Source organism: Nyctereutes procyonoides, unplaced genomic scaffold (assembly GCF_905146905.1).
Source record: "Nyctereutes procyonoides isolate TBG_1078 unplaced genomic scaffold, NYPRO_anot_genome, whole genome shotgun sequence".
NCBI classification, from domain to species: Eukaryota; Metazoa; Chordata; class Mammalia; order Carnivora; family Canidae; genus Nyctereutes; species Nyctereutes procyonoides.
In genome coordinates this window covers 60,911,308-60,919,755 of record NW_026575125.1, presented here as the reverse complement: position 1 = coordinate 60,919,755, position 8,448 = coordinate 60,911,308, and the positions used below count along the sequence as shown (strand labels likewise).

General features: G+C 37.6%; 1 pseudogene; it reads left to right on the top strand.

Annotated features, from left to right (window-relative positions):
• The first annotated feature begins 6,351 nt into the window (after positions 1 to 6,351).
• LOC129518947 (U6 spliceosomal RNA) lies at positions 6,352 to 6,472 on the top strand (annotated as a pseudogene).
• The last annotated feature ends 1,976 nt before the right edge of the window (positions 6,473 to 8,448 follow it).

The following is an 8,448-nucleotide window of genomic DNA, read 5'->3' as shown; positions in this document are numbered from 1 at the left end:
AGGAAAAAACAGTATAATAGATCAATAAAACCAGGAGACGGTTCTTTGAAAAGATCAATAAAATTTATTAAACTTTTAGGCTGACTCATCATAAAAAGAGAGAGAGAGGTGTCTGGGTGGCTCAGTTGGTTCAGTAGCCAAGTCAATCTTGGCAGAGAGTTGTGAGATCATACCCCACACCCAGCATGGAACCTGCTTAAGATTCTCTCTCTCATTTTCCCTCTGCCTTCCTCTCTCTCACTTTCTCTCTTTGTAAGACATTTTGAGGATTCAAATAGATAAAATCAGAAATGAAAGAGGATAAATAACAACCAACACAAATACAAAGGATAAGAATATTATGAAAAATTATATGTCAACAAATTATACAAACTGGATGAAATAGATATGTTCCTAAAAACCTCCCAAACATCCCAAACCTAACTCAGAAAGAAAAAAATTTTAAATAGACCAATTACTGGCAAAGAAACTGAATCACGTATCAAAAATTTCCCAATGAACATGTTCACCAGATGTATTCACAGGTGAATTCTATGAAACATTTAAAAAAGAGTTAATATTTATTCTAAAAACTATTCCATTAATTAGAAGAGGAAGGGAAACTTCCAAATTTATTGTATGGTGCCAACATTATTCTGATTCCAAAAAAAGAAAAGTACGGGTGTGCGGGGCAAGATGGCAGAGGAGTAGGGTCCCCAAGTCACCTGTCCCCACCAACTTACCTAGATAACTTTCAAATCGTCCTGAAAACCTACGAATTCAACCTGAGACTTAAAGAGAGAACACCTGGAACGCTACAGAGAGAAGTTTCCCCTTCCAACAAGGTAGGAAGGCAGAAAAAAAAATTATAAAGATTCAAGTGTGGGAGGGGCCCCCGCGAGGAGCCAGGCTAAAGCCAGGCAGCAAAAGCCTCCAGGACAGGAAAGCCCAGTAACAGAGAAGCAGGAACTTTAAAAATCCACATGGGATTATTCACAGACAGAAAGGCACTTAGCGGGGAACTTGGGCAGAACCGCAGGAAGGGCAGTGGAGCCTCCAGGTTCCCCCGGGTCACTAAGAGAGGAGGTGTGCCTGGTGAAGAGTGCTTTTTGAACTTGGCCACAGCAACTTCTTGCCAGATACATCTATGAAGGCAAGGAAAACAAAAGCAAAAATGAAATATTGGAACTTCATCAAGATAAAAAGCTTCTGCACAGCGGAAAAAAAAAACAGTCAACAAAACTAAAAGACAACCTACAGAATGGGAGAAGATATTTGCGAATGACAAATCAGACAAAGGGCTAGTATCCAAGATCTATAAAGACCTTATTAAACTCAGCAGCAAATAAACAAACAATCCAATCATGAAATAGGCAAAAGACATGAACAGAAATTTCATAGAGGAAGACATACACATAGCCAACAAGCACATGAGAAAATGCTCTGCATCACTGGCCATCAGGGAAATACAAATCAAAACCACAATGAGATACCACCTCCCACCAGTGAGAATGGGGAAAATTAACAAGACAGGAAACAACAAATGTTGGAGAGGATGCACTGTTGGTGGGAATGTGAACTGGTGCAGCCACTCTGGAAAACTGTGTGGAGGTTCCTCACAGAGTTAAAATTAGAACTGCCCTATGACCCAGCAATTGCACTGCTGGGCATTTACCCCAAAGATATAGATGCAGTGAAATGGCAGGACATCTGCACCCCAATGTTTATAGCAGCTATGTCCACAATAGCTAAACTGTGGAAGGAATCTCGGTTTCCATCGTGGGATGGATGGATAAAGAAGATGTGGTCTATATATACAATGGAATATTCCTCAGCCATATAGAAATGACAAATACTATTTCCTTCAACGTGGATGCAACTGGAGGATGTTATGCTGAGTGAAACAAGTCAATCAGAGAAGGACAACAAACAGTATGTGGTCTCATTCCCTTGGGGAATATAAAAAAATAGTGAAAGGGAATAAAGGGGAATGGAGAGAAAATGAGTGGGAAATATCAGTGAGGGTGACAGAACATGAGAGACACCTAATTCTGGGAAATGAACAAGGGGTGGTGGAAAGGGAGGTGGGCGGGGGGTTGGGATGACTGGGTGATGGGTACTGAGGGGGGCACTTGATGGGATGAGCACTGGGTGTTATGCTATATGTTGGCATTTTGAACTCCAGTAAAAATATATATACAATTTTCCCAGAACCATTTATTGAAGAGACTGCCTTTCTTCCAGTGGATAGTCTTTCCTCCTTTATCAAATATTAGTTGACCATAAAGTTGAGGGTCCACTTCCGGATTCTCTATTCTGTTCCATTGATCTATGTGTCTGTTTTTGTGCCAGTACCATACTGCCTTGATGACCACAGCTTTGTAGTACAACCTGAAATCTGGCATTGTGATGCCCCCAGCTATGGTTGCGACAAATACCCACCATTTGCTTCAACGTGGATGGAACTGGAGGGTATTATGCTGAGTGAAATAAGTCAATCGGAGAAGGACAAACATTATATGGTCTCATTCATTTGGGGAATATAAATAATAATGAAAGGGAATAGAGGGGAAGGGAGAAGAAATGGGTAGAAAATATCAGAAAGGGAGACAGAACATGGAAGACTCCTAACTCTGGGAAATGAACTAGGGGTGGTGGAAGGGGAGGAGGGTGGGGGGTGGAGGTGACTGGGTGGTGGGCACTGAGGGGGGCACTTGACGGGATGAGCACTGGGTGTTATTCTGTATGTTGGCAAATTGAACACCAATAAAAAATAAATTTATTATTAAAAATATATATATATATACAAAACAAAACAAAGTAATGCTGGCTTTGTAGTATGAGTTTAAAAGTGTTTTCTTCTCCTTAATATTTTGGAATGTCTTGAGGAAAGTTAGTGTCAATAGTTCTTTAAGTGTTAGGTTAAATTTTCTATTGAAGTCCTCAGATCTAGGAATTTTCCGTGTTGGAAGTTTTTAAATTACTGATTCACTCTGTCTACTCTTATTTTTCTGTTCAGATTTTTTATTACTTCATTCTGTCTTGGTAGATTGTGTGTTTCTAGAAACGGATCCATTTCTTCTACATTATATTTTGGTGTCTGGGTATTGGAAGCATATGTATTTATGATTGTTATATCTTCTTGATGTACTGACTGCTTATATCATATAATAACTTTATTTGCCTTTTGTTGTCCTTTTTTGAGATTTGTTTTTTCTGATACAGGCATAGCTACACCTGCCTACTTTAGGTTGTTTTTATTTTTATTTTTATTTTGTTTTTGTTTTTAATATCATCTTTCATCCTTTCTCTTTGGGTCTATACATGTCTTTAGAGCTGAAATGAGTTCTTTTGGCAGCATACAATTGGGTCCTGTTTTTAAATCTGTCTTACCACTTTTCAATATTGAGTTCAATCCATTTGCATGTAGGGTGATTATTTACATGTAATGATTTATTATTGCCTTTTTAAACTTTTTCCTTCTGGTTGTTTTTTCTTTCATTGTTTTGTTTTCTTTCTTTTTCTGATTACCTGTGTAAGTTGGTGGTTTTTCATTGAGAGTTGTTTGACCTTTTTCTCTCTTTTTTAAATGTTTTTTGTTCCTGCTCTAGATTTTTACTTGTGGTTAGAAAAAAGGTTTACATGAAACATTTGGTGGATGAAATAATCCTCTTTCAGCTGAAGGAACTTATCTTCATTTGTCTATGAAGGTTTCATTCTTTTACTCTTCCCTTTTCATATTTTTATGTCACAAATTATCTTTTTATAGTGTGATGTCATTACCAAGTGGTAGTAAATATATTTTTTAAAGATCCAATTATAATTATAGTGTTATATCAGTTTCAGGTGTACAGTATAAAGATTCAACAATTCTACGATCCAGCAATTGCACTAGTAGGCATTTACCCTAAGCACAGATTTGAAGAATACAAGTACCCAATGTTTATAGCAGCATTGTCAACAATAGTCAAACTATGGAGAAAGCCTGAATGTCCATTGGCTGATGAAGAAGATGTGATATATATGTATATATTTCATGGAACATTACTGAACCATCATAAGAATGAATCTTGCCACTTGCAACAACATTAATAGAACTGGAGAGTCTTATGCTGAGTGGAATAAGTGAATCAGAGAAAGACAAATACCCTATGATTTCATTTCTGAGTGGAATCTAAGAAGCAAAGCAGGGCAGCCCCAGTGGCTCAGTGGTTTAGCGTCGCCTTCAGCCCAGGGCCTGATCCTGGAGACCGGGAATCGAGTCCCACGTCAGGCTCCCTGCATGGAGCCTGCTTCTCCGTCTGCCTGTGTCTCTGCCTTTCTGTCTGTGTCTCTCATGAATAAATAAATAAATAAAATCTTTTTTTTAAAGAAGCAAAGCAGATGAACATAGGGGAAAAAAGAAAAGAGAGGCAAACCAGAAAACAGACCCTAAAGAACAAACTATAGAGAACAAACTGAAGGTTGCTGGAGGCGGGGGGTGGGGGTGGGGTGGGGGGATGGGAGGTGGCCAGGCGGATGGGTTAAATGGATGATAGGTATAAAGAGGCACTTGTGATGAGCACTGGGTGTTGTATGTAAATAGTAAATCATTAATCCTACACCTGAAACTGATATTGTACTGTATGTTAACTAATTTAAATAAAATCTTGGAAGAAAAAAAAGAAGCCATTTTATATATTTTTCAGTGCTCATCATAGTAAGTGTATTCTTAATCCCCTTTATTTATTTAATCTATCTCCCACCCAGATCACCTCTGGCAACTACCAGTTTGTTCTCTGCATGTAAGTCTGTTTTTTTGTTTGTCTCTCTTTTCTTTGTTTGTTTTGTTTCTTAAAATCCACATATAAATGAAATAATATAGCATTTGTCTTTCTTCGACTGGCTCATACTTTATTTTAAGGCTAATATTGCATTGTGTCTATGTGTATGTATATGTGTGTGTAAATACACACAACATATTCCTTATCCATTCACTTATGGATAGACAGTTGGTTTGCTTCCATATCTTGGCTATTGTAAATAATACTGCAATAATCATAAGAGTACATATATTGTTTTAATTAATGTATTCATTTTCTTTCGGTAAATACTCAGTAGTGGAAATACTGTATCACATGGTAATTCTATTTTTATTTTTTTACTAAAGAACCTCCATACTGTTTTCCACAATGGCTGCTCCAGCTTGCACCTCTATCAACAGTGCATGAGGGTTCCTTTTTCTTCACATCCTTGCCAACAATTGTTATTTCTTGTGGTTTTAATTTTAGCCTTTCTGACATGTGAGGTGATATCTCATTGTGGTTTAGATTTACATTTCCTGATGATAACGATGCTGAGCATCTTTACATGTGTCTGTTGGCCATCTCTATGTCTTCTTTGAAAAATGTCTATTTAGGTCCTTTTCCCATTTGTACATTGAACTATTTGTGGGTTTTGTTTTTGTTTTGTTTGTTTGTTTTTTGGTGTTGAGTTGTATAAGTTCTTCATGTATTTTGCATATTAACCTCTTATCATATATATAATCTTTGAATAGCTTCTGTCATTTAATCGGTTATCTTTTTGTTTGATGATGGCTTCCTTCAATGGGCAAAAGCTTTTTATGTTGGTGTAGTCCCGATAATTTAATTTTGCTTTTGTTTCCCTTGCCAGAGAAGACATATGTAGAAAAATGTCAAATAAAGCCAATGTCGGGATCCCTGGGTGGCGCTGCGGTTTGGCGCCTGCCTTTGGCTCAGGGCGCGGTCCTGGAGACCCGGGATCGAGTCCCATGTCGGGCTCCCGGTGCATGGAGCCTGCTTCTCCCTCTGCCTGCGTCTCTGCCTCTCTCACTGTGTGTGTGTGACTGTCATGAATGGATAAATTTTTAAAAAAAAGCCAATGTCGGGATCCCTGGGTGGCGCAGCGGTTTGGCGCCTGCCTTTGGCCCAGGGCGCGATCCTGGAGACCCGGGATCGAATCCCACATTGGGCTCCCAGTGCATGGAGCCTGCTTCTCCCTCTGCCTATGTCTCTGCCTCTCTGTGTGTGTGTGTGTGACTATCATAAATAAATAAAAAAATTTAAAAAAAAGCCAATGTCAAGGAAGTTACATGTCAATAGGTGCAGAAAAAGCATTGTACAAAGTGGATGTATAACATCCACTCATGATAAAAACAAAGTGGGGTTAGAGGGAAGATAATTCAACATAATAAACCTATATATGAAAAACCCACAGCTAACGTCATTCTCAATAGCTAAAAACTGAGACCTTTTCCTCTAAAATCAGAAACAAGACAAAAGTGTGCATTCTCATGACTTTTTATTCGACATAGTGCTAGAAGTCCTAACCTCAGCATCAGATAAGAAAAAAAGGTATAAAAATTGGTAAGGAGTGCTTGCTTTGTCAGCACATATACTAAAATTGGAACGATACAGAGAAGATTAGCATGGCCCCAAGCTGCATGTCATGCAGTTTGCATGACATGCAAATTCATGAGGCGTTCCATATTTTTAAAAAATGGTAAGGAAAAATTAAATCATTCATTATTTGCAGATAACTTGATACTATACATAGAAAAATTTAATGACACCACCAAAAGTCTATTAGAATTTATAAATGAATTGAGTAAAGTTGCAGAATACAAAATTAAAATACAGAAATCTTGCATTTCTATACACTAGTTAATGAAGTAGCACATAGTTGAATTAAGAAAATAATTTCATTTATAAGACCTACAGTTATTTTTAATGTTCTTTTCTTTTAACCTTTGTCTTATAATTAAGAGTTTAATATTCTTAAAAAAGAATTACAGATTTCTGATTCTATTGATCACTTTACTCAGAGCTTGGTATACTTTTGTCTTTTTGTTTCAGCTTGAAAATCTCTTTTCAATATTTTTCTGTGATGTTTGATGAAATGTGTCCCTCTCATTGCATATGAAATAGCAAACACCTTTCTTATTTAAGCATATCTCATTTTATTGCATTTCATTTTATTGTGCTTCACAGATACTGTGTATTTGACGTTTGTGGTAAACATAAATTGAGTAAGTTTATTGTTGCCAATTTTCCAATAGTATTTGCTAACTTCATGTTTCTGTCACATTGTGGTAGTTTTCACAATATTTCAAAAATTTTCATCATTATTTTATTAACAAATAAAATAACCATAACAATGGCTATCTATGGTCAATAATTATAATTTACCAAAAGTTCAGATGATGGTTAGCATTTTTTAGGAAAAAAAGTATTTTTAATAAGGTATGTACATTGTTTTTTCAAGCATAATGCTATTGTATACTCAACAAAATACAGTACAGAGAAAGTATATTTATATGCACTGAAAACCAAAACAAAACAAAACCCTCATCATTTCACTAGCTACTTTTTGGTGGTCTGGAATATCTCCAAAATATACCTTACTTTGATTCTAACTGTTCAAATTGGTTATTAGGAGCTTTACTTTTGTTTTTCAGGAGGTGGCACTATAACACAAGTTTGGGTTTCTCTTGCCAGCACTGACAGGCTGCTAAGGCTGGGAGCACACACATAAGTAATAAACTGATGGAGAACATAAAGAGTTGGCAGTAGAGTGAGGAGGGGGTTGTATGCTTAGCCCTGGGGTCTTTGAATGTGCCCATGGCCCAGTTGGTGGATCCTCAAATCAGGGTGGTCCCAGAGCACCCTGAGTGGCCAGAATTTTGCCAGAATTTCAGAGATAGCAGGAGACACTTTCCTTTAGTTATCTCTGCTTAACTACACTTCCTTTCCCTCCCACTAATCACTGTGTTCTCTCCTCAAAGAGAACAACAGGTCCAGGCAGACCCCATTTATCACCATCACTCTCCACCTCCTCTGTCACAAAGGTGAATCTGACCCAATGCCATATCTTCTGCTGCCTTCAATGCAGTCTCTTCCTGTACTTCCACAAGCTTTGTTACCACAGCTTTATCCATTTTCCAAACTACCCACTTACGGGTACACAAATGGATGAATCTCTGTTGTGTCCTGGTATGCTGTGTAGAAGCATTTTTTTTTATTAAGGATAACGAGTTAGTTGTAAACTAAAGCAGATAGATAAAAGAAATGACTCGTGTCACCATGATACTGGCATTACCTCAGGCAGCAGCATGTATTATAATGTACCTCTTTTCAGCTAAAACTAGGACACATAAACTGGGAGTTTCTGTCTGCTGTCTTTTCAATGAGTCCTGGAGTGATAGCCCTTTAAGAACTATTTTTTTTCTTTGCTACCATCTCATTGAACCTATGAACAAAAAATCCACTGACCACCAAAACCGGGCTATCAAGGGACATGTCCTTTAGGTGGCAGCCACAAAATCCAAGGTTCCAAACTTAAACATAATCTCTTTTCTCAGAGACACTGACAACTTGGGGTAAGGCTGATGGAAAACATGATTAAGGTGCTCACCAACCCCTGGTCTCTAGAGGAATATGTAGTCAGCTTGTAGATATGTTTAATTAGAAG